At 38.6% G+C, this 25,250-nt stretch overlaps 1 long non-coding RNA gene across 3 annotated transcripts in view; it reads right to left on the minus strand.

The window, feature by feature from the left end:
- Positions 1–14,220, minus strand: part of LOC119620501 (uncharacterized) — a 38,579-nt gene extending 24,359 nt beyond the window's left edge. For 2 of the 3 annotated variants that reach the window (XR_005236993.2, XR_012089284.1), the window contains exons 1-2: positions 13,844–14,220; positions 12,594–12,735 (exon numbers count right to left, since the gene is read on the minus strand). This is a non-coding gene — a long non-coding RNA (uncharacterized lncRNA). The remainder of the gene's footprint in view (positions 1–12,593; positions 12,736–13,843) is intronic. The other variant, XR_012089283.1, reaches the window with a different exon arrangement.
- Between the last annotated feature and the right edge of the window lie 11,030 nt (positions 14,221–25,250).

Here is a 25,250-nt window from a genome sequence, read left to right on the forward strand (position 1 = left end):
ATGTTCCTAGTGATGGGGTAGGCTGTGGTGTTTTGGGGGAAAAATGTAAAAATGCCACATGAAGAAGATAACTCCACCAAAAATTTTAAAAAAAGAAGAAGAAAGAAAAAACAAGTATTTGGGCAACAGTGAAGACAAATTATATTTACTTTTCAAAAGTTAGATGATCAGGTAAGCAGTTGGCCTTTCGCCTTTTGGCTTTTTTTTTTTTTTTTTTTTTTTTTTGTGGTGGGAGTAAGATGACTCCTCTAACAGACACTTCCAGTCTCACCGGCATAACACTCTCAGTCTTGTGCAGGTCTAAGGGAAGGCACTTAACTCAAAACATTCATTCATGATCCAAGTTCCTTCCATCTTGTGCTTTGTCCATCTTTTAGGATCTAGAGATCTTTCCTGGATTTTTTGCTTCCAGCTTGGAGGGCCTAGTGGAAGGCAGGCATAACTTCTACTTGCACCCCATTGGATGCCCTCAATCACGTGGTCCCATCTCCTTGGCAGGTATCACGTCTACTCCCACTCCATTGGCTGCCTGAGTCACATGGTCGATCTCTGTGAGGGCTAGTAAAGCCATCTAAAAAGATGCCATGAAACCTCATCTCTACTAAAAATACAAAAATTAGCTGGGCATGGTGACGGCACCTGTAGTCCCAGCCACTCGGGAGGCTGAGGCAGGAGAATGGCGTTAACCCGGGAGGCGGAGCTTGCAGTGAGCCGAGATCACGCCACTGCACTCCAGCCTGGGCGGCAGAGCCAGACTCCGTCTCAGAAAAAAAAATAAAGAAGAGCACATGGGTGTTGGTGAACCACTAAGCAGTCTCTGCCACCACCACCTTGTCCTCCCACTCTAGCTGACCTGCTGGGACCTAGAAGACCCAGAATCAGTGTGGGAAGCTAGGGATGAGGAAAGAAACAAAAATAAGGATAATAACAGTTCCTCTTCTTCCTCCGCTGGACATGAGTTTGGAGCAGAGATGAGGGGCAGGTTTTGAACAGAGTGACAGTCGGAATTGTCTATTATAATTGGGCTGAATTTTAAAAAATAACTGAAAGCACAATAGTTCTAAAATGGCAATTAAATAAAAAGTTAGGGTGTCTTCTTTTAGTGAATAGGGAAAGGAGAGCAGACATTGTGAAGACAGTGGGTAAAAAACAAAGGTTTCCTCTTTTAAGGCATTAATTCCAAATCAATTAATTAATTTTCTAATTGTTACTTCCATATATTGAAATAAAGTGCTGTCAATAAAAATTATGACACGTTTGTATTTACATGAAAAGATATTCTTGTTGCATTGTCAGAAAATGAGTTATAGTAGATCATGCTTTTGTTAAATAAGTGTATATAATTTACCTTATATGTGTAACGATTTTCGTGTGTGTGTGTGTGTGTGTGTGTGTGTGTGTGCGTGAAACTGAATAGGCAAAAAAGGGGGACTATATAAACCAAATGTTAAGACCGGTCGTCTCTGGGTGGTGACCCTTATAGGGATAAAATATTTTCCTTTTTTGAAATACGTGAGATTTATATTTTACTTACATGTCATGACTTACAAAAGGAGAAGAAACATAAGGATAATATTATACATATTATAAATGAATGTAAAATAAACAAGAAGTAAAATTATAAAACTATAATTTATATCTACCTAGTATGTCATATTTCTGTCTGTTAAGTGTTATCTATAGTTTAAGAATTATTTAGTCTTAATAAATAAGTTAAGCCTGGGTACCATGGCTCATACCTGTAGTATCAGCACTTTAGGAAGCCAAGACAGGACGATTGTTTGAGGCCAGAAGGTGGAGGCCAGCCTCACTAACATAGTGAGACCCTATCTCTACAAAATTTTAAAAAAATAGCCAGGTGTGGTGGTGTGTGCCTATAGTCCTGGCTACTTGGGAGGCTGAGATGGGAGGATTCCTTAAGCCCAGGAGTTCAAGACTATAGCCATGATCGTGCCACTGCACACCCCCACAGGAAACAGAACCTGTTTCAAAAGAAAATAATTAATAATAATAATAAGTTAAAAGCAATAATGGTATATACCATTAGAGGAATTATTTTTCTGTAAATTTTTTTATCTCAGAGCCAATCTCATATCACTTTCATTTTTCATGTTCTCTATTACTATAGCCAATATAAAAGAAAAATTACAAAACATATTTAATAGCCAATGTTTCTGAGGTTGGAGAAAATAATGCACCTGATATGGTTTGGCTCTGTCCCCACCCAAATCTCATCTTGAATTCCCATGTGTCTTGGGAGGGACCAGGTAGGAAGTTATTACATCATGGGGACAGGTATTTCCTGTGCTGTTCTCGTGATAGTGAGTAAGTCTCATGAGATCTGATGTTTCTATAAAGGGGAGTTTTCCTGCCCTCTTTGCCTCTCTCTTTGCCTGCCACCATCCATGTAAGATATGACTTGCTTCTCCTTGCCTTCCGCCATGATTTGAGGCCTCTCCATCCATGTGGAACTGTAAGTCCATTAAACCTTTTTCTTTCCAGTCTCGGGTATGTCTTTTTCAGCAGTGTGAAAATGGACTAGTAAACTGATACTAGGAGTGGGGTGCCACTGTAGATACCCAAAAATGTGGAAGCAACTTTGGAACTGGGTAACAGGTGGGGGTTGGAACAGTTTGGAGGGCTCAGAAGAAGACAGGGAAATGTGGGAAATTTCAGAACTTCCAGAGACTTGCTCCTCCTTGCCTTCTCCCATGATTATGAGGCCTCCCCAGCCATGTGGAACTGCAAGTCCATTAAACCTCTCTTTCATCCCAGTCTCAGATATGTCTTTATCAGCCGCGTGAAAATGGACTAATAGAGCAGCTTACAATTTAGTGTGGAAAATTTGCAACATTGGTTGCAGACACCCTTTCCAGCATGTAGGTAGCACTAACATCCTTGTCTTGCAGCAGTAATAACCCACCTAACTTCATCGTCTTTGACAGCTGAGAGGCAGTCAGCTTACCATACGCATCAGACACCTCAGTCCTTAATTTTCAAGAATCACACTTTCCTCAGCAAATGCACACTCCCTAAAGTGGTGTTTCTTCCTGCTCAGTAGTACTCTCATAGCTATTGTAAGTATGGCTAGCCATTCACTGGTTTGTTCTTGATATATTCAATATATTTTCTATTTTCCTGGTGGCCTAGCCTGCTTTTGTTTGTGTGCAACTGCTTTGCATATTGCACAAGTTGAGAGATTCTAGTGGATATTTAAGAAAGCTGTATTGGTATTGTGTATTATAACTCAGTCTATAAATACAGTGTGCTATTGTTATTGCAGGTGCTAATTGATAATTAATTATTGACTCCCAATGGGCATGGGGAAGTTCTGCCTTTACCACATAAAACACCAACTAACCATAAATAATAGTGTATATAGGGTGTGCTAGACTGTCTAGGCCTTTGAATTTTCCCTAGAGTGATACTGTGCACTGAAGGCATTATGATACATCTATGTATCTGTCAATCTATCATTTATCTATCTGTATTCTTTATTACCAATAAAATCTGGAGCCAGTTTCTCAGGTATATTTACTATTTTATTTTGTTCTTTAAGTATCACTGCAATATTTAAGTATCACTGCAATATTTAAGAGAATGAATGATATATCTTAACTTAGTTGAATTACCCACAAAGAAAAATAAGACATTCCTCTGTCTCCCTGATCAGGTTTTAAAAGAAAACTGTACTAAACTTTTGAGAAAATGTAATTTTTTCCTGAAACGTCAACTTACTATGACCACTCTAGTTTCTGAGAACTTTAATTCTGCCAGCTCTCACAACTGAGCCCTTCTTTCAAAATAATTAAATCAAGAGTCTGTACTTTGATTTATGCAACGCCATGCCCCTGAAATATTCAGTATATAGCAAATAGTATTTTAAAGGTACTCAGGGAAATCACCATTTGCAAGAACTAAATGATGAACTTTCTTTTAATGTGACTAACTGCTCTCTAAGTTATGTCCTCTCTTGAATTAAAATTGTGTTAAATCTTGAGTTTCCTGTCAGAGTAACTCAAAAGAATCCATGATATTATTATGGAAGCTGGTTGTTTCCAGCCCCCAAATATAGTCAATACAATACTACTGTATTAAAAAAACGATGCTAGTATGCAAATATACTACCTAGTGTATGTGTGTGTGTGTGTATATATATATTTATATATATTTATATTTATTAAAATAAATGGTGAAAAGTCACTTTAATGACAAAATTATTTTCAAATGAGGCACCAAATGTTACCCTGGTGCTCCTACAACAATGTTCGGTGTTGCCAGTGCAGTGAGGCCCAGTAAAGCTTCACAAGGCTGTGTTTGAGTCAGCACTTAGGGAGCTGGAGGGTTTCTGCAGGTGAACAGAGAAGGAAAGGGTGATCTGATCGGGGGATGCACAGAAAGGTGATAAGGTGAGGGCTTTATTCAGGCCACTGTACCTGGAACATGCTGTGCATGGGCCAGACTGGGAAGGGTCTCCACAGCCATGGCAGGGGACTTAGACTTATGTGTAGGCAACTAGAAGAGAGGAAGCATGGTGCCAGAGAAGTAGTAGGAACAGGAGATCAGAGAATCAGGGCTATGATTTAAGAGGATTTTTCTGCAAAATATATGTAATATTGCTTTGAACTGGATGTGTGGATGTGTTGATGAGCCTGGATGTGTAGGAAACAATTAGAAAGTGCCATGAGAATAACACCAGCTCTGTATTTTCATGCTTAATTGCGTATATATTTTCACATGTTATAAAGTTAAATTCTTGCAGCACTTTACCACTGAGAAAACAGAGGGCCAGAAGTTTTAAAATGCTTGTAAGAGGCCGCAGGGATAGTAATCAACTGTGCTGGGATTAGAATATAGGCCTGAGAATCAGAGCACCGACCTATACTCCGTAGTTTGATTTTTTGCTAGATTATTGTTGTTAAGGTGAGGGCACCCTAAACCCTGTTGAGCACTTCCATTTGTTTAATGGCAGAATTTAGAAACAAAATTGTAAAGAGCTTATTGAAGCTAAAGAGAGGCAGTTCTGAACTACCCTAATTCGCAAGAACTGAGCTGTCCATTAAAAATCCAAAATTCTATTGAGCTTCTCTAGTTAGAACTTCATGTGCCTATGTGCATATGACATACACATGTGTAGATACTACCAATTCTGTAATGCAGTCACAAACTAGTGCATTCCGGCTCACCCTTCCTCAAGCCTGTAATACTGATGGCTCACTTTGTAATAATGAAATAGCCATGTGTATCATAATGGAGATTCATCCTTTTCAAAATCTTCTACATTTATTTTTCATTGTTTTATTTATTAGTTCAAAAATGTTTTTCACCAGTCTAATTTACTATTGTTGGTATAAAAAACAAATTGAGGCAAGGAGTCACTTTTTCTCAATATTATACTTCTTGAATTAGATTGCTAAGGCTGTTGGAACAACATACCACAAACTAGGCACCTTAAAAAATAGCAGAGTTTCAGAGTTCTGGACAAGGGGACTCCACGACCAAGCTGTCAGCAGGGTGAGTTTCTTCTGAGGGTTGTGAGGGAAGAATCTATCCCTTTGGTAAGGACAACAGTTGTATTGGACTAGGACCCACTCTAACGATTTTGTCTTAACTGCATTATATCTATAAAGACCCTATTTCCAAATACCGGCACATTCTGTGATATTGAAGGTTACAATTTCCACATGAGTTTTGGGGGACACAATTTAACCCATACCACCTATATTAGTCCATTCTCACACTGCTATAAAGAGATACCTGAGACTGGGTAACTTATGGGGAAAAGAGGTTTACCTGACTCACAGTTCCACAGGCTGTATGGAAAGCATGGCTGGGGAGGCCTCAGTAAACTTACAATCATGGCAGAAGGCGAAGGGAAGTAGGTGCAATCTTCACATAGCAGCAGGAGAGACAACGAAGGGGGAAGTGCTACACACTTTTAAAGAAGACCTCATGAGAACTCACTATCACAAAAACAGCAAGGGGAAAATCTGCCCCCAACATCCCATCACCTCCCACCAGGTCCCTCCCCCAGTGGGAATTACAGTTTGACTTGAGATTTGGGTGGGGACACAGAGCCAAACCATATCATCACCTATTTGCAAATATTAAAATATCAAATATAGAGATATTATGTTTTATATTGAATATTGGCAATAATTATAATTGCACAGGTTAAACTTCTTTTGACATGTATATTCAGCCTGCCTGGGAATTTCTTACCCCTGATCTCTGTCCTATTGAAAGTTCAGCTCAAATGTTTCCTTTGCAGAGAAAACTCTGTTAACCATGTTTCCCAGACTCCATCTAGAGCATCTGTTTTTCACAGCATTTTTACTGCCTGGAATTGGCTTGTTTGTTGACGTGCTTTGTATCTCTCACTGTAATAGAACATGAGCACCTTTTCAGTAGGGACATTGCCTGTCTGTCCCCTGCTCTGTCTCCAGTAGAAAGGACAGCACCTGGTACATGGTAGGCTCTCAAAAAAGTAATTGTTGAATAAGTTAACAGATACATCACATCCAACATGCTAAGCTTTACTCTGGATATGAACAGAGTGCATTAAGAGGGCATCATGAGGTCCTTGCTGTGTGCCACTGGAAAACCTGCATGAATGACATGGGGTTCATTTTCTCCATGGAGGCTGCATGTTTTTTTCTTTTTATTATTGTCCGTCATTGCTCTATTCTATCAGATACTTTCTATGCAGTATGTCATTATTTCACATCCGTAGCTCTATAAAAGTAAATTATACCCTGATTTCACAGATTTAGGAATCAGTCATGAAAACAGAAGCACATGTAATCAATCTTCTCATTTTAAGGGCTAAGAAACAGACTGTAAGTGGTGAAATAACTTGCCTAACAAATTAGTGACCATACCAAGTCTACGACTTACATCTCATGGGATTCACAGTATGTGCAGAAAAGAAAGGAAACCAAAATGTTATTTGTTTAGATTTTAGTGCCTACCTGCTTCCTCGTCTCTTTGTCATGCCTACTGAAAAGCAAAGGCCCCATGCACATTCTGTCTCCAACACAACGATACATTTTTCCCATGGACAAGCAGGTCTCTATGGTCAGGGACACTAGTGCTCATCTCCTCATGGGCAGATTGACAGCCTCCATGTCTCAGAATGTCATGAACCCATCACAACGCTGGCTTGGGTGTCAACTCTAGAAAGTATGGTCCTGTACATGAAATTTTAAAAAATATCTGAGTTCTGTTTGACAGTAGCAATTTGGGAAGAGGGATAAATAGTCTGATCAGAAATAGAAGCAGGTTCTATTATCAGCGCCGCTACTGACTTGCCATGACCTTGACTAAATCACTTAATTTTGTGATTTCCCCAAGGGTAAAATATTAAGTTTATATTTCAAATTGAAAATATCTGCCTAAACTTGTTAATATATTGTTTGGTTTTCCAATAACTACTTTCCAATAAATGAACTGCCTAAGGTAACAGCTTAGATAATAGTCTCTCTCATTTTATATTCATGATATACTAATTATTGTAGTATTAATGATATACTAATGATATACTAATTATTCTGTATATTGCACTGACTTCTGTCACATAGCTCAAAATCATTCTCCCCTTGCCCCATATTCTCAACTGAATTCAGGTGAGCTTTCACCTGCCCACTGTGGACATAGGTGAGGGAAACAGGGACTTTGATTGGCCTCTCTTCTGGTAGGACATGGCACTTGTCATGTCTACATGGAGCGGCTGGCTGGTGAGAGCCACGCATTTTGTTGATTGATCCCACATGTAATTTGAAGTGTGTTTAGACCTGTCAGTGAGCAGTTTTATAACACCTCCCTTACATTTCACATCAACAGCATTAGCTAGAGCTCATGGTGTTCATTTACCATTAGGACTAACAGATGGCATGTTATTGTATTTTTTTCTCATATTACAATTTCTAGCTGGATTTTAAGGTACCCATCACACTAACTGACAAATGACAGTGGGTCAGGATGGTAATTCACAGCACACCACCACATCAATTTGCCAGAAGTTTGTTTGTATAAGGAAACAACCTCATAATTTTTCTCTCGGATACTACTTGCCAAAAAGACACCTATAAATCCTTCTTGACATGTTAACTCAGTGTTTTAAAATGTTTTGCCAGATGTTTAGAAAGTACATCAACAGCTTTTGTTTCTTCTATGAAGTTAAATTGTCCTTATTGTAATCAGAGGTAGGGAATTAAGTCTCTGTTGTTTCTCTAAAGAATAAATCCTTTAACAAAACAAAGCCATTTCTGACGCTAGATAAAGGTAAGTACCTGCTCTGTTATGGCTTAGTTACCTACATTGCCAAACAGAGACTTATCTGTTGAAGGACTTCTCTCAAGTACAGTCATGTTTTGGTGAGTTTCCATTTAAAGTCTTTGTGCAAATTATATATATATATATACACACACACACACATATATATGTATATATATATTTAAAAATGTAAACCACAACATACCCAATACCCAATGGCAATTTTTATTACAAATGACTGAAAAAAAAGTACTTTAAATTTTGGATAATCACATTTTTTTAGGTTGGTGCAAAAGTAATTGCAGTGTTGCCATTACTTTCAATGGCAAAACCACAAGGACAATTGCACCAACCTAATAATTGTAAGAAACTGATATTCTATGATACAAATATTGATCCAGCCTTAATTTACTGTTATAAATCTTGGTTTGTTGCCCTTTTTAAAATCTTCTAGGAACCATTCTGTAAATTCATATAAAACTATTTAGTTCAATGAAGTTTTACTTGATTCAATTTTTTCTTTTGTTTCCTTTGAGATACTTTCAAGAGATTATTTAGAAGTATATTGTTAATTTCCAAGTGTTTTGAAAATTTTCAGTTATCTTTCTGCTACTGATTTCCAGTTTGAGTCCACTGTGAGCAAGGAACATATTCTGTGTAATTTCGGTTGTTTTGAATTTATGGAGGTTTATTTCACGGCCTAGAATATGGACTATCTTGGTAAGTCTTCCATGAGCACTTAAAAAACGCATACTTGGCTCTTGTTTGAAATGTTCTATGATTATTGATTAGAATCTGTTGGTTGGTAGTGTTGCTGAGTTCCTCTATATCCTTCTGATTTTCTGTCTAGTTGTTTGACTACTTGTAGAGGAAGGGATATTGAAGTCTCCATCTATAATGATGAATTTATCTATTTCTCTTCCATTTCTATCAATTTTTGTTTCACATGTTTTGCAGATCTCTAGTATGGCACTTACATATTTAGGATTGCGGTGACTGCTTCCTGGTAGATCATAATATGTTGACCATCTTTGTACCTGGTATTTTTCTTTGCTTTAAAGTCCACTCTAACTAATTTTAATAAGCTGCTTCTGCTGTCTTTTGATTAATGTTTGCATGCTAGATCTTTTCCATATTTTGTTTTCAACCTATTCATTATATTTGAAGTGAGTTTCTTTCATAAGTGGCTTAAAGTTAGGTTGAGTTTTGTTTTATTTTTGTCCATTCTACAGATCTCTGAGTTTTCATTGGTGTCTTTAGACCCTTTAACTATAATGTAGTTATTGATATTAGGGTTTAAGTCTGCTTTTTTAAAATTTTTATTTTATTTTTTATATTCTGTTCTTCATTCCTCTGCCTCCTTGTGGGTTACTTTAAGTTTTGCTTTAGTTTATTTTTATTTATCTGTAAAGTTTTGAGTGGACTTCCATGATTCCTGGAATCGGTGGATCTCCTGATTTTCTGTCTAGTAGTTCCCTTGTCTCTTTTAGTGATTACTTTAAGATTATATAGACCTCATATTACAATTTACTGGTGCCAACATTTTACCAGCTTCAGTGAAATGTAGACATTTTACCTACTTTTATGTAACCTTACCTTTCTCTCTTTATGTCTTAAATTTTTCATTTACCTGCATTGAAACCCAGAACAGTGTTACATTTTTCTTGTACCATCAAACATAGATAAAACTCAGAGAAGAAAAAACTATTGTATTTGCCCACATTTTTCCTTATTGTGTTCTTCCTCTCTTTATGATACTCCAAGCTCCTTCCTTTATGTCTTCCGTTCTGTTTGGAGAAATTCCTTTAGCATTCCTTTGAGTAGGTGTGACAGAAACATAATCTTAAATTTCCTCCATCTGAGAATGCCGTGACTCTCCCTTCATTACTGAGGGACTTTTTTGCTGAACATAGAATTGAGGATTGATAGTCCTTTTCCTTTAGCACTTTAAAAAAAACAAAAACAACAACAAAAACAACAACAGCAACAAAAACTCTGTGACACTTCCTCTGGCCTCATGATTTTTGATGAGAAATCCCCTGTCATTAGAACGGTTATTTCCCCAAAAGGTAAGGTATTGTTCCCTGTTTTCTTTTTTTTCTCTATTCAAGGCTTTCATAAATTTGACTATGAGCTATCTTATAGATTTCCTTGGGTTTATACAGTTTTTAGTTTACACAGCTTCTTGAATCTGTATGTTTATGTCTTTCTGCTGAATTTGGGAACTATTTAGCCATTAATTTTCCAACTATGTTTTCAATCCTGCCTTCTTTCTTCTCTCCATTTAGGATGGAGATGATACATATTTTACATCTTGGGTTGAAATCACACAGGCTCCTGTTGCTCTATGCAATTGTTTTTCATCAACTTCTCTCATTTTTATGTGCTGTGTAATATTTATTCCTCTATCTTCAAGTTTACAGATTATTTTGATTCTCCAATCTACAACTGAGCCCATCCACTGAGTTTTTTGTTCTAGTTTGATTTTACAGTTCTAAATGTGGTCCTCCAATTCTCAATTGGTTCTCTTTTGTATCTTTTATTTCTTTCCTGAGAAATAAATACCTTCTTTATTTGTTTCAAGTGTGCTCCCAACGTTGAAGCATTTTATTGTGGCTACTTTAAGCTCCTCATCAGACAATTCTAGTATCTGTATCTTCTTGGTCTGTGCAGTCTGTTGGTTCACTTTTTCTTAAATGAGAAAAATTGTGTTTTTCCTGCTTCTTGGCATGACAAGTGGCTTTCAACTGAAACCAGGACATAATATGACCCCCTGGATTGTATTTAGTTTTCTGATTCAGCGGGCTACCTCTCACACTTTTCAGACAGGAGGAGGAGGCAGCACCTTATTACTGTCAGGTGCGGTTGGAGGTCCAGGACCCCCACTCGGTCTGTGTTGACAGGAAAGGAGGGGATAAAGGCTGTTCCTTGCTGTTGGTGGGGTGAGAATTCGGCTCCTCAGTTGGCCTCAACTAACACTGCCCTGGCTTGGAGGAGTAGGGGGGCTCGTACTGCTCCCCAGTCAACCTGCACTGACAGTGAGGGAGGGGGCTTGACTACTGCAGGCAGTTGGCTACTAGTGAATGTCTTGAATCTGTCCTAGCCCCCTCTCCAGCAGGGGTGTCCCATTACTGCTGAGTGGAAATGAAGTGCAGGCTCTCCACATGGTCTGTACTGGCACTGCAGTGTTGGGGTGTCTTGCTACTGCTCAGCCAGGATGGCACCTTCCTTGCTACAGTCTAGCAAAGGTAGAAATCTAAGCTCCCTACTCCCTTTGATGGCGGTGGTGGGGTTAGGGCCTCATTTGCTCCTGTGCTGTTTGCTGAAGTAGAGAACGTATTGTCTGATATGTTCTGTTTTCCTATGTTGCACCTTTTCTGATGCTTTAGTCGGAGAAAGCAGGCTTTTGTTGGGACTTATTTTGACTGTGTCCATTGATGTTTCCAGGTTGCTGGCACAATTCTTCAGTTTCAAGTCTGGGATATATAAAGCCAAAGAAAACCCAGGAACTCATCATTTATTCCTTCCTTGGGTTCCATGTTTGCTACCTGGTCTGTTTCCTTCTGACCACATTTCAGAGTCTTTGTCTGTTTACTTTGTATATAATGTTCAGAGTTTTGTTAGTGCTTAGCAGAAGGAAAAGGGGAAGGTACTTCTACTTCGTGTTAACCACAAGCAGAAGTCTTCTTCTGTATTTTTTTTTTTTAATCTTTAAGGTGTAGTATTCCTATTAATTTTTTAGAATTAGTAAGGCTACAATGTCCTATTTATTGACCAATTGAAACAAATCATGAAGTCATTCTTCTCACAGCCAATAGTAGAGAAGGAGTATTAAACCTCTTCAGAACCTGGCATTGTATTGTTGCTAAGTAATAGGTTTTCAAATAATGAGAGTTTACAGGGATCACATCACAAAGGAATTGAGTTGACAACAGTTTGCATGTAGAATAATAACTCATGTTGCCTGTACAAATTCCCCCACGCTAATATTTTATGAAGTTATATGTGACCGAAGTAAACATTCAAAAGTATGAACAGAAGGTAATACATTTTTGGCCAAGACATTTTTATCATTATTACTATGAATTTTTCTCACCTATCTCTGAAATTATTTCTTATAACTTAAATATCAGCACCAAGGAAAATATCATCTATATATGACCCATTCAATGTTTACAATTTAATTTAACAATTTAAAACATGTTGTTTCATACTTTAAAGCAGATTTGCACAATTTGTTTAGCATAACAATTTTATGTCATTTCCTTTACTGAAGAAAATTGAATATAATTTGGAACAATCAACATTAAAATAAGTACCTGATACGGTTTGGACGTTTGTTCCCTCCAAATCTCATGTTGAAACGTAATCCCCAGTGCTAGAGGTGGGGTCTGGTCAGAGGTATTGGGGTCAAGGAGGTCAATCCTTCATGTCCTCCTCTTGTTAATGAGTGAATTCCCGCTGTGAGTTCATTTGAGATTCAGTTATTTAGAAGTGCACGGCACCTCCCCACTGCCCTTGCTCTCTCTTGCCGTGTGATGCACCTGCTCTTGCTTCTCCTTCCACCATGATTATAAACTTCCTGAGGCCTGCACCAGAAGCCAAACAGATGCAGTTGCCGCACTTGTACAACCCTCACAACCATAAGCCAATAAATCATTTTTCTTTACAAATTACCCAGTCTCAGGTATTTCTTTACCATGTTGCAAGAACAGACTAATATAGTACCCTCAATATTATTATATATTAGGGGGATGTTTGTTTCATGAATAGTAATTGCACATTTGGCTTTTATGTATTAATGTTCAATACCCATTATCTAGAAGCTTCACTGGTTCTTGTTCCTTTTCATTACTGTGTATAAAGGCATTTCAATAAGCAGAACTGGCAGTTAAAGAAGACTTTCAAAGAAATGTTACCTTATTTATCTAACTTGAAAAGACATATGGCAACTCAAACTATACTTTTTTGATGTTTAGGAATTGAAATAAATTTATGGGGCTTAAATTATGAAATATGACCTTTTTATTTTTATATTTACTTACATTACTTATATTGATATTAACAATATTACTTATATTAATATTAACATAATTTTACTTATATTGGTTCATAAATGTGACAGTTTAAAAAAAAGGTTGTTAAGTTAAAAGTAAACAATTTTACGCAATTCTCATACAGAACCCACGTATATGTGATGAATACCAATGCTAGAAATGGCTCAAATATGCCAACCAGTCATACATTTGGGTTTATGAGTAGACAATTTTTGTAGTGGAAATAGTTTGACTTTGGAGTGATACAGACTCAATTTTGGGTATCCAGTTTTAGATGTTTGATTTTGGTTTTCTCACTTGACTGCTATCAAATACGTTGCATAGTTTATAAAATGGTGGAGGGGTGGGTTGTGAATTTTTCAGACTTAGGTGGATTATGAATAATCTTTCTTTGAAAAAGAGTATCTCAAAGCATTTTAAAAATAGTCTCACACAACATCCAGTGAAAACAAATGTAAAAAAACAAACAACAACAACAACAACAACAAAAATAGTATCTAACAATCTCCTACCTGTTCTCAAAGCACACCTGACCCAGTTAAAGGAGGCTCACAGCTGTAGTCCTGTGGCGGCTGCCAGGTGCCTTCTACCGAGCGTAGCACCCTCCAAAGTGAAACTAAGATCTGATAGTCGGAGGCTTGATGCAGGAATGGACAGTGTGGTTTGCATGCATTTCCAGAATCCTGATGGATTTATCATCTTCCTTTTAAATGAAGTGGAAATAGAGACTGCAAATATCTGAGCATGTGGAACATCACTTGCCTCAGTTGTTGGTCAGCATCAATATCAGAAAGCTCCTCCAGCGGTTGTAATTGTTAGACTCAGTCTCTAATTCTATTTAAAGTTATGCGTTAACAGTAGAAAATATTTCTCTAATGATGACATGACTTGAAACACAAAACTGAGAGAGTGAAATGTATCACTAAACATCTACAGAAAATACAAAAAAAAAAAATTGCCTAATGTAGTTTCTAGATTCTTAAGGAAGTATGAGGGTGACATCTGGTGGGGAGAACAGAACATGCCTTGTTATGAATTTTCAGTTTCACGGCAACAACACAACTCCATTTTCATTGCTCTAACATTTGAAATCATATACCTCAGAGATAAGTATATTTTCATAGTTAGAAAGATTTGTTATTAAAATGTGTGAACAGCATGTGGTCAATTGTCAGGAGAAGGCTAAGTGCAATTTAAAAACTAAATACAGAAATGACTTACAGGAATCACACAAGTGTTGCTTATCTAAATGATACAAAATAAAAGTGCAGCTAGCATAAACAGCTGATAGCTGAGTAGTTTCCAGAAAATAACTTCTAGGTCTTGCTTCCCCATCAACTGAAACAGCTGTGGTTGGATAATTCCAAGTGATATTTGAGAACCACATAAAATTTACTGTAAGCTCAGCTGTACCAATACAACTAAGCCTTACTTATATAAATAAATGCAACAAGTCCTACTTTATATAAATAAACTTGAAATAATTCATCATGTAGCTGAGCCCGGATATGTGCGGAGGACATTGTGTCAGTTTTATAGATAAACAAAATGCAAGGGTATTACAACACATTCAGGGATGCAGATATGACCTTTATTATTTGCTGTCAATCACCTCACTAACAAACATGATTCACATGTACTCTGAACAGTAATATATAGAACTAGAAAAAATTTCATTTGGACAAACATGTGGGACAATGTTGTGGGACAAACATGTGGGACAATGTTAATTGATCCTATTTTCTGGAGAGAGAGAGATATATATATATTTTTATGTATATGTGTGTGTGTGTATATATATATATAGAGAGAGAGAGAGAGAGAGAGAGTTTTATTCTTGTTGCCCAGGCTGGAGTGCAATGACACGATCTCAGCTCACTACAACCTCCACCTCCTGGGGTTCAAGCGATTCTCCTCCTGCCTCAGCCTCCCAAGTAGCTGGGATTACAGGCATGCACCACCATGCCTGGCTAATTTTGTATTTTTAATAGAGACTGGGGTTTCACCATGTCGGTCAGGCTGGTCTCGAACTCCTGACCTCAGGTGATCCACCAACCTTAGCCTCCCAAAGTGCTGGGATTACAGGTGTGAGTCACCACACCCTGCTTATTTTCCGGATTTTTAAAATGAAAATTACATAAATACTGAGTGTAGGTCATAATCTTGGGATGATAAAGAATGTGATTTCCTTACACTCATTGGCCTTACTACAATATTTTCACTCATTTTTAATAGACATTTTAATTTAGATAATTGTAGAATTAAATGTAATGATAAGAAACAATACAGACCGATTTCTATTATATTTTGCTTGGCTTCCCAAATGGTAACATTTTACAAAACTGTATATAATATCACAATCAGGATATTGACATTTATGTAATTCACTAATCATATTCAAAGTTTTCCAGTTATATGTGTCATCACTTACATTGTGAATTAAGTCCTGCACAATTTTATCTATGCAGTTTCACATATCCATCATTTTTATTAATTTTTGAGGCCAAACAGAGCCATCATAGAGAACACATATATTGATTTGCCATTTTCAAATATCCGTTAAGCATCAACTTTTTGTTCATCTTGACACACAGCATGTATTTTTATTTTTTGAGATGGAGTCTGGCTCTGTTGCTCAGGCTGGAGTGTGGTGGAGTGATCTCAGCTGACTGCAACATCTGCCCTCAGGGTTCAAGCAATTTTCCTGCCTCAGCCTCCAGAGTAGCTGGAATTACAGGTGCCCACTACCATGCCCAGCTATTTTTTTTGTACTTTTAGTAGAGATGGAGTTTCACCATGTTGGCCAGGCTAGTCTCAAACTCCTGACCTCAAGTGATCCACCCACCTCGGCCTCCCAAAGTGCTGGGATTACAGGCATGAGCCACAGCGCCCGGCCTACAAACGGTATGTTTAAAATATGATACTGATTAAGTTTTTTTTTTTAATCCAGAATGGTAAAGGAGGCCTTATGCATTTGAAATGGCAGGAAGTCCATGTAGAATTTAATTAATTTAAATAAAATTGATTTCCATCTTTGACAAGTTTACTAGAATGCTTGATGATTAAATGATATGAGTGTTAAGTTCAAAATGTGAAGGATCTGAGATGTTACTCGCAAGTCAAATAATTGCACTAGGATGGATAGACAGATACGTAGATATACGTTAAAATATATGAGACCTTTGTATCGAGGAATGCATTTTTTATTTTCTCACAGAGAATCTTGTGTCAGTTTTCCATGGCCCAATTATCTGTGAGACAATGAGAGCGAGATGTCACCTGTGTCTGCAATGGGATTTGTGCCACAGAAGAAGAACCCCCTGAAATTATGACTCTAGGAGGTTTTATAGGATCGTTGGCACATCTGCCCCTTCTTGCCTCCAGAGACACAGGAGCAAGAGCTAAAGCAAGGAGGAGACCTTGCTCTGATACATAAACGAATCCTTTCTGGGGAGAGAAAAAGATCTCAATTTTTTTCCTTTATCGTCCTAGAACATAAACAAGCGGCTTCAGGAGAAAGACTTTGCATCTATTCAGAGAAATGCACTATCTTTAACTTATAAGATATGTTTTCTACTAAGCCATTATTTTCCTGAGGTTTTTAGTAATCTTTGCTCAGTAAGTCCCATTTTGCAGAAATGTGAAAATATTTATTGAACATGTTTCCCACAAAGAGGGCACTCGTACCTCTGGATAGGATAAGTAGCTCACATCAGGACAATGCTACCTGTGAGACTTGGAAACGTTGTGCAAGCAGGGAGGATTTAAAAGCATAAAATTCCAGAAGACAGAGAAACTTACAGGGCTGCTATGGCAGTATTAGAGAAATAAGTGAGATTTCAGTGTTTGCAGAGGGATTCAGTGGCACAATTGGACATTCGATAGACTTCAGTCATACAGCTGATCTTTTTCTCAGAAACTCTGACACATTATGAATCATCGATGTGAATTGTGAGGCTAGAGACATAAGCCAAAACCTCAGAGAAGCCGAGTGAAAATTCTCTTCAGCAAACCATGCTGGGAAAATTGGTTATCTACATACAAACAAATTAGCTTTAACCCTTAACACATGCGATTGCAGGACTTTTCCTTAGTTCAGCTACAGACGGGGTTCTGGTCACAGGGTCATGAAAATGTAGGCTTGCAGACCATCTGAAGGGTGAGGAATGCAGGGTTTTATTGGGTGAAAAGGAAGAAATGTGGAAACAATGACCTTCTGCAAAGCCAGAGTCCCTGCTGGTGCACTTCCTGCTTCGCACGCAGTTTGAATCCCAAGTTCCACACAGGAAGAGGAGGGGCCAGGCTCCTCACCACCGCAAATGGTGCAAACTTCCTGAGGCTCCACCCCAGTATGCAGGCTGGTGGAGTTATCCCGAGGACCCCGTCCCACCTGGCGGTCTCATTCCTGCCTCTAAAGAAGTCTAACTAACTGCCGTTAGAGTAAGGATAAAGACAAGCCCGATATTTATTTATTTATTTATTTATTTATTTATTTATTTTTGAGAGAGGGCCTTGCTCTGTCACCCAGGCTGGAGTGTAGTGGCACGATCTCAGCTCAGTGCAATCTCTACCTCCCAGGTTCAAGTGATTCTCCTACCTCAGCCCCCGTAGTAGCTGGGATTACAGGCATGTGCCACCATGCCTGGCTAGCCTGGCTAATTTTTGTATTTTTAGTAGAGACAGGGTTTTGCCATGTTGGCCCGGCTGGTCTCAGACTCCTGACCTCAAGTGATCGACCCACCTTGGCCTCCCAAAGTGATGGGATTACAGGTGTGAGCCACCAAGTTGGCCTGAAGATTGATCCTAACCGCTTTCCACTGACAGGGTATGCTGTCTGGGGGAAACCGCAGTCAGGGCTCCCTCTGAGGTCTGTCTAAGGGTTGCCAGCAGAAGGGGCCATGGTCAGAGGCTCTGGTTCCATCGCTGCTTGGAGTTTGGTTACCTGCAGGCAAGAAGAGACAAACAGGGTTATTAGAAAACATGTATCAAAATGAAACAAGGGTGGGGTAAGGACAGCTCAAAAATTCCAAGGCCTTTTACCAGTTTGCACAGGGAGAGGGAGGCCAAAAGCCCAAATGGTTAAATAAACTTTACCCTTTTGCCAACATGTGGGCTTCTGGGTTCCCTTCCCCTGAGCCTAATCGTAAGCCAACCAGTTTAAGGTTTGGGAAATTAACTTTTCCCAGTTCGGATGATGCATCTGAGGGGAGTCTTCCATAGTACGGAGTCACAATTACTTATCAGCGAATATAGTATCAGCGAAGATAGTACAGAGGAGGAGAAAGGAAAAAGGACGGCATTTTTTTCAAAGGAGTCCCAGGAATTGAGGATGCATTCGAAAGTGGTACAGACTGAAGATGAATGGCTACCCATCTAGAAAGAGGAGAACAGGTGTCCCTGGTTCCTCTCTCTTCCTAGCAGATATCGGGGGTATGTGAGGGATAGAGGGAGAGAGGTCTTCCTTCCTTGTATCCCTGAGTACTGGCAACCTTGGCAGGTGCCACCATGGGTGTTAAAACAGTTCACACCCATGAAGCAAGGAGGGCCTAGAGAGTAGGAATTATTCACTCTCACCTACATCTCTTTTCCACTTGCTCTCAGTAGTCTTGGATTCCCTAGACCTCATTTATGCCATGGACACTAATGCAACCTTCATCCATGAAACGAGAAGCTCGGTTTAATTGGCAGGAATCAGCCACCGCCACCTGCACTGTGCCTTTTAACTTCTGTTATCATTTGCCTCTGGATCCCTCAGATCCAGTTTTCCTTCGTAGGACTTTGAGCCAAAGCTTAGAATTTGGCACAAAAATGTGTCTTGGGAAGGCTGCATGGACTCATTATCATAAGTCAAATGCTAAGATAAAACTGTGGAGTTCAGTGCTCCTCCAACAAGGGAGAGAAAAGGACGCCCTGTGTGACACCCAGATAACTGGTGGCTACAGTTATGCCTGCCAGGATTTGGGTGCACAGTACTTGGCTTTGGTTAGCTTCCTTGGTCTTACTTTCCCAAAAGGAAACCTCTGAGTGATGGGCATCCTACTTATTCCCATCACCTGGCAAGATTTGCAGGATAATTGTTCAAAACTAGAATACTGATCCAGATTATTTTTTCTTTTTTTGAGACGGAGTCTCACTCTGTTGCCCAGGCTGGAGTGCAGTGGTACGATAGCATACATATATACATTAGAATTTTAGAAATTCCATATAATTTTGGAACATATATTAGCATTATTCACAAAAATATAACCTAAACATCATTTTGGCCATCCTATGTACCTAAACATGTCAAATAATCTTGTTTACCTCTCTTTTCTGGACACTCCAGGGGCCCTCTGAAGTATCCAAAAAGCCAGGGTGTCAGAAAAGACAATTTTGAAACTGAAATTTGATTTTGTGAAGCTGGATAAATATGTACAAAGTTCAAAGCACTTGATATTATGAAATATGATTCCAGAATATCGTAATTTATTTTGCCAAAATGATGACTCAGAAATTTTAAAGAAACAAAAACCTTGTATAACCCCTTACAAATTTTGCCAAAGAGCAGATTAGCACCTTAAGAATACCTTCTTGTGCTTTTATTTTAATGTCTAATTTACAGAAAATCCATATAATACCTTTTTTTGAATTTAGTCTATGTTCACACACAGAATTTCTTCTGCAAGATTAATTTCCACAATCCTTCCACCGCTTGTTTGAGCCTTCAGCTTTATCCTATCTAATTTAAAACAATCCTTTAACCCTAGGCAAAAATTGACATTTCCATGCCTTCCTATAATCTTTTACTAAAAAACACATTTTATTGTTCTTACACATCTGGTATGTAAATCTAATTCCAGTAGTCTCAATTACATGTTATAATAGTAACTCTTAGCAACTTTTAACTGTAATGTAAAACCTGATAAGTTGTTTCTTTAATTTTATTTATTTATTGATTGATTTGAGACGGCATTTGCTCTTGTTGCCCAGGCTGGAGCACAGTGGTGCTCACTGCAACCTCCGCCTGCAATCTCGGCTCACTGCAACCTCCGCCTCCGGGGTTCAAGCAATTCTTCTGCCTCAGCCTCCCAAGTAGCTGGCATTACAGGCGTGCACCACCACGCCTGGCTAATTTTGTACTTTTAGGCAAGATGGAGTTTCACCATGTTGGTCAGCCTGAAATCTAACTAGTGACCTCAAGTGATCCACCCATCTCGGCCTCCCAAAGAGCTGGGATAATAGGCGTGAGCCATCGCACCTGGCGGGTAAATTGATTTAATTGTGTGCTAGGTGTAGCCAAGGTTTGACTTTTTTCAGGATAATTAAGGGTTTGGTTAGTTCCATATGTCCCTAGGCCTTACCAATTGTGAAGCTGGCAAGTCAAATAATTCTCAAAACCCAAAAAGAAGTTTGTAACCTTAAATCACTTAGCCAACCTTAGATCACACACACACACACACACACACACACACACACACACACCCCTACACAGACAGGCAGGAGAAAACCCAGTTCCCACAAGATCCTTTTTCACAACTAAAACTTTTGGGAGAATATAAACAGTGATAGTTGGGTTGGGGGCTGGCCTAGTAAAATGTCTTCTAACAGAAAAAACAAAAACCAAAAAACAAAAACCTTGCTTAAAAGTTAACTGCTGACAGGGTAGAGAAGAGGAAAGAAAGAAGTTTAAAAATGCCTGGGGAAGAAGCTCTTATTCCTATGCAAATGGTTCCTCCACCAGGGAGACAAGTTGAATTGCTGTGGGTTGGAGTTGGCCTCCCTGGCCCGGGGATGGGGAGACTCTGTTGGCATGTGGCAGAAAATGCCAGCCAGCTGCCTGGGGTGCCTTGCACCATGCGTCCCAGTCCCGGAGGGGAGGGGAGGGTGGCTGGGAGCCACTGCTCGCCAGTCTATACCGAGAAAGGAAGGAAAAGGCCCCCCAGCCCGGGAGCAATGGGGATGGGGGCATGGTTTCCCCTCCTCTCAGAAGACTGAGGATGAAAAGGCTTAGAAGGGACAGTGAGAGGTTTTCAGTCCCCATTTTGCTCACTGCTTCTTGAGCCCCCACATTGTGTGCCAAAAAATTTGCAGGACCTTTCCTTAGTTCAGCTAAAGATGGGGTCCTTGTTACACGGCCGTGAAAGTTTAGGATTGCAGACAATTTGAAGGGCGAGTAAGGCAGGATTTTATTGGATGGAAAGGAAGCAAAGAGGAAACAGAGACCCTTCCCAAAGCCGGAAGGGAAACAGAGACACTCCACAAAGCCAGAGTCACTGCTGGTGTACTTCCGGCCTCACAGTTTGAATCTCAGGTTCCACACAGGAAGAGGAGGAGCCAGACTCCTCCCTGCTGCAGAGGGCATGAATTTCTGTGGCTTCACCCCAGTGCACACTCCTCCCTGTATGCAAGCCAGTTGGAATTTTGCCAGGGAGACCTTGGCACCTGGCTGTCTCAATGCCATATACAAAATTATCTCAAAAGGAATCAGACTACTAACTGTAAAACCTAACATCGTAACACTTCTGAAAAAACACAGAAAGGTTTTATGACCTGAAGCCACAGAAACAGTAATTTAAAAAAAGATAAATTAGAGTTAATCCAAAGTAAAACATTCTAGTTTTTCTTTAAGACAGCATTGTGAAAATGGAAAGACATTCCACAGACTTGAAAAAAATGCCACACATATACGTAGGAGGAACTTACCTGTAGTAAACGTAGAGAACTATTTGCAACTCAATAATAATGACTACCAATCCAATTTGTTGAATACATTAAAACATTACAGATATGGATTATAAATAAATACACGAAAAAGAAGATGAAAATCATCAGTCATTAGGGAAATTCAACAGAAAACCACAATAAGATACCATTACATTCCTACCAGAATGGCTTTTTAAAAAATAAGACAATACAAAGTATTGGCATGGCAGTAGAAGGACTGAAACTCATATACTCCTGGTGATAATGCAAAATGGAATAACCACCTCAGCAAAGAGTTTGGAAGTTTCTCATAAAGTTAAATATACACTTGCCACATGTATCAGTTGTCATGCTACTAGATATTTATTTATACAAGGAAAATACAAACATATGGAAACAAAACAGGCAAGTTGTAAGTAACCTCTGTATTAGGCAGCAGTATGCTGATACTTCAATAATATCCAATGCAGCCTTAAACTAAACAAATAAAAGACTAGACTCAGGAAGGAGAATCACACCAACATTGGTATTGTCCATTCCAGTCATGTCACATCTGGAGCACTTCACCCCATATTGTAAGGCAGGTAGATAAGCTGAGGCATGTTCAAAATGGGAGTGGTAGGGCACAGCTAAACCCTGTGCCATACAGAGAATGCAGAAGCATACCGGGCATTTAGCCTGAAGGACAGAAAACATGGGGATATAGAATGGCTAACACATAGGTATAGATGCTTATTTTGTATGTTAAGAAGAATAGAAATTGTGGAATATATAGGGTAAATAATTCAAGTTTAAAATAAAGTGTTATCTTAAAACGTTACCCAGAAAAAAGTTTTTTTTCCCCCACTTGCAAGATACCATTTATTCAATAAATGTTTCTTACATATCTACTATTACATAAAAATTCTTATAAATTAAAGTATGTCACTTCACAATAAGCCCAGTTCAGGCTGGTTTTGGGGGCAGTTTTGAGACAGGTTTCTGTGTGATCAGTAGAACCCAGGTAAATAAAAATGAACATTCACTGAGCTCAAGTGTTTGCTTTTTGCAGGTGCTTTCTAAATGCTCTACATGTATTTAACCAATTAATCCACACACCTCTAATACCAGTGTTTTCCTGCTCCCTTCTGCTTCTATTTTTCCAGCACCCTGCCAGTCTCTCTTTACTTGCTTTAAAAGCAATGATGTTACCCTTAGAAATCCTGAATCTAATTGTGTGCATTTCCCTAGGACGTAAACGCCTTTGTGCCTTAAACAAAGCAACGTTTTCAAATATTGGATTAGGTATTGAAAAAGTGAGTGGCTTAATGACTAAGTACCAAATTATTTTACAGCTCAAATGGGTTCTAAATATATGGTTTCACAACATTGAATGAGGCCTGTTAAAGAATATTTATTAAGGATATGTAAGATCATATTTCTCATGTTATTAGAAAATGAATGCATGTCAAACATTTTTTAAAAGTAAATGGTTAAAACTGACTCAAAAGATCATTCAAAGACAAACGCATATGTACACAGTCAGAAATGCTGAGAGTAATTGCTAAGTGCTGCCAAATTTGTCAATATTCACAGAGCATAAACTGTAATATTCAGAATATTTCTTCCATGAAGTAGAGATCAACTGAATCTCCACCGGATGAAATTTGCATCTCTATAGACAAAAATCACTGGTATTTACAACCAGTTTTTCTTCAACTTTGAGAGTTATGAAAATAGATAGTTCTAAAGGGTCTGCTAATTAACAACCCGAATTCCATTTTAAAGATACCCAGTAGAAATTGTGCCCATTTAAAGTTATTTACTGACAGTATTTCCCATCCTTGTGCTTGTCAAAAGACCCAGAAATCAGACTTTTTTATCACAAACCAAAAAATGTTGGATTTCTTAGGTTTGTTCTAATTATTAATTGCTGTGTAAGAAATTATCCAAAACCTAGTTGATTCAAAAAACACACATTCATTTTGTTACAGTTTCTCAGGCCCAGGGATTTCTCTGGCTCAGGACCCTGAGCTCCCACTCTGCAGCATCAGTCATCTGAAGGCTCTGACTGGGAAAGAATCTGATTTTGTGCTCAGGTATTTGTAGTAGTTACAATTCAGTACTTCAAGGCTTATTGAACAGAAGACCTCTAGCTACCCGTTGGCTCAAGGTTGCCCACGTTTCCTTGCCATGCTAAAGTGCCTGCTAAGTAACAACTAGAATTCCTTCCTTCCTCTCCGACATGCACCTTGCTTCAGTAAAGTGTGCGTTCTAAGATGGCCGAAGAGAGGATCTGCCCCGTAACACAGATGTTGCTAACATCTGCCACCTACTAGTCATCAGAATGACAACTCATGAGCTTTGCCACATTCTGTGGGTTAGGAGCAATCGAGGATTCAGCCCACCAGGAGGTAGGCATCCTTAGGGTTCATCTCACTGTCTGTCCACCAGAAGGTTAGGTTTATACGGGTGCCGCAAGAGCGTTAATTATGCTGGACTCTTTGAGTTTGCTTTGCAAATAAAGAGCCATGCAATACCGAGCGTCTAAAGTCACAGAATTAACTTCGGTGTGGCTATTTTCATAAGGCATCTCACAATGGACTTTTAAAAACCTCTGTTACTTGCTATCCTCAGGGGGAATAATTAAAGCCAAGCCTCTGTCAATTATATTTAACCTGCAGTTCCTATAAATTTGAGTAAATTCCTCTTTTCTTACGGTACCTCCAACTTTTCTAAGTTAACTTCTTAGCCTGGAAGCAAGGACCAGGTCACTATCCTGGGAGAATTTTCCAGCACTGGATTTACATATAAAGTGGAATGTCATATATGATTTAATGAGAACATTTCCAAATGTGACATTCTGAGTAAGGCTTTTGTTGTACAATTGATTTGTTCCAATTATGTCTAGATGTGGATGAGAATAGCTTTTATGGAACCTATGTAAGTAATGATATATCGCTATCAAAAATACAGAGACTCAGTAAGTGTTTTTATATTCTGAAGTTTAATGAAATGTTTATTTCAGTTTATAAAAGCAGAATCTAATAAAAGGTTTGATTATTAGAGATAAGAAAAAAGAAAAATGAATTTCTATAAAAAGGGAAAAGGACAACATCAATAATATTGAAAGTAAATAGCTATAAATAAATCTCCGTATCAGCTAATTCTCTGCCGTGTAATTCATTCTTGTTCCACGAAACCTAGGGTCAAATATCTGGTTTCATGAAGAATGTTTTCTTCTTAACTAAAAAGACT

The sequence above is a fragment of the Chlorocebus sabaeus genome, chromosome 18 (assembly GCF_047675955.1).
Source record: "Chlorocebus sabaeus isolate Y175 chromosome 18, mChlSab1.0.hap1, whole genome shotgun sequence".
Classification (NCBI taxonomy): domain Eukaryota; kingdom Metazoa; phylum Chordata; class Mammalia; order Primates; family Cercopithecidae; genus Chlorocebus; species Chlorocebus sabaeus.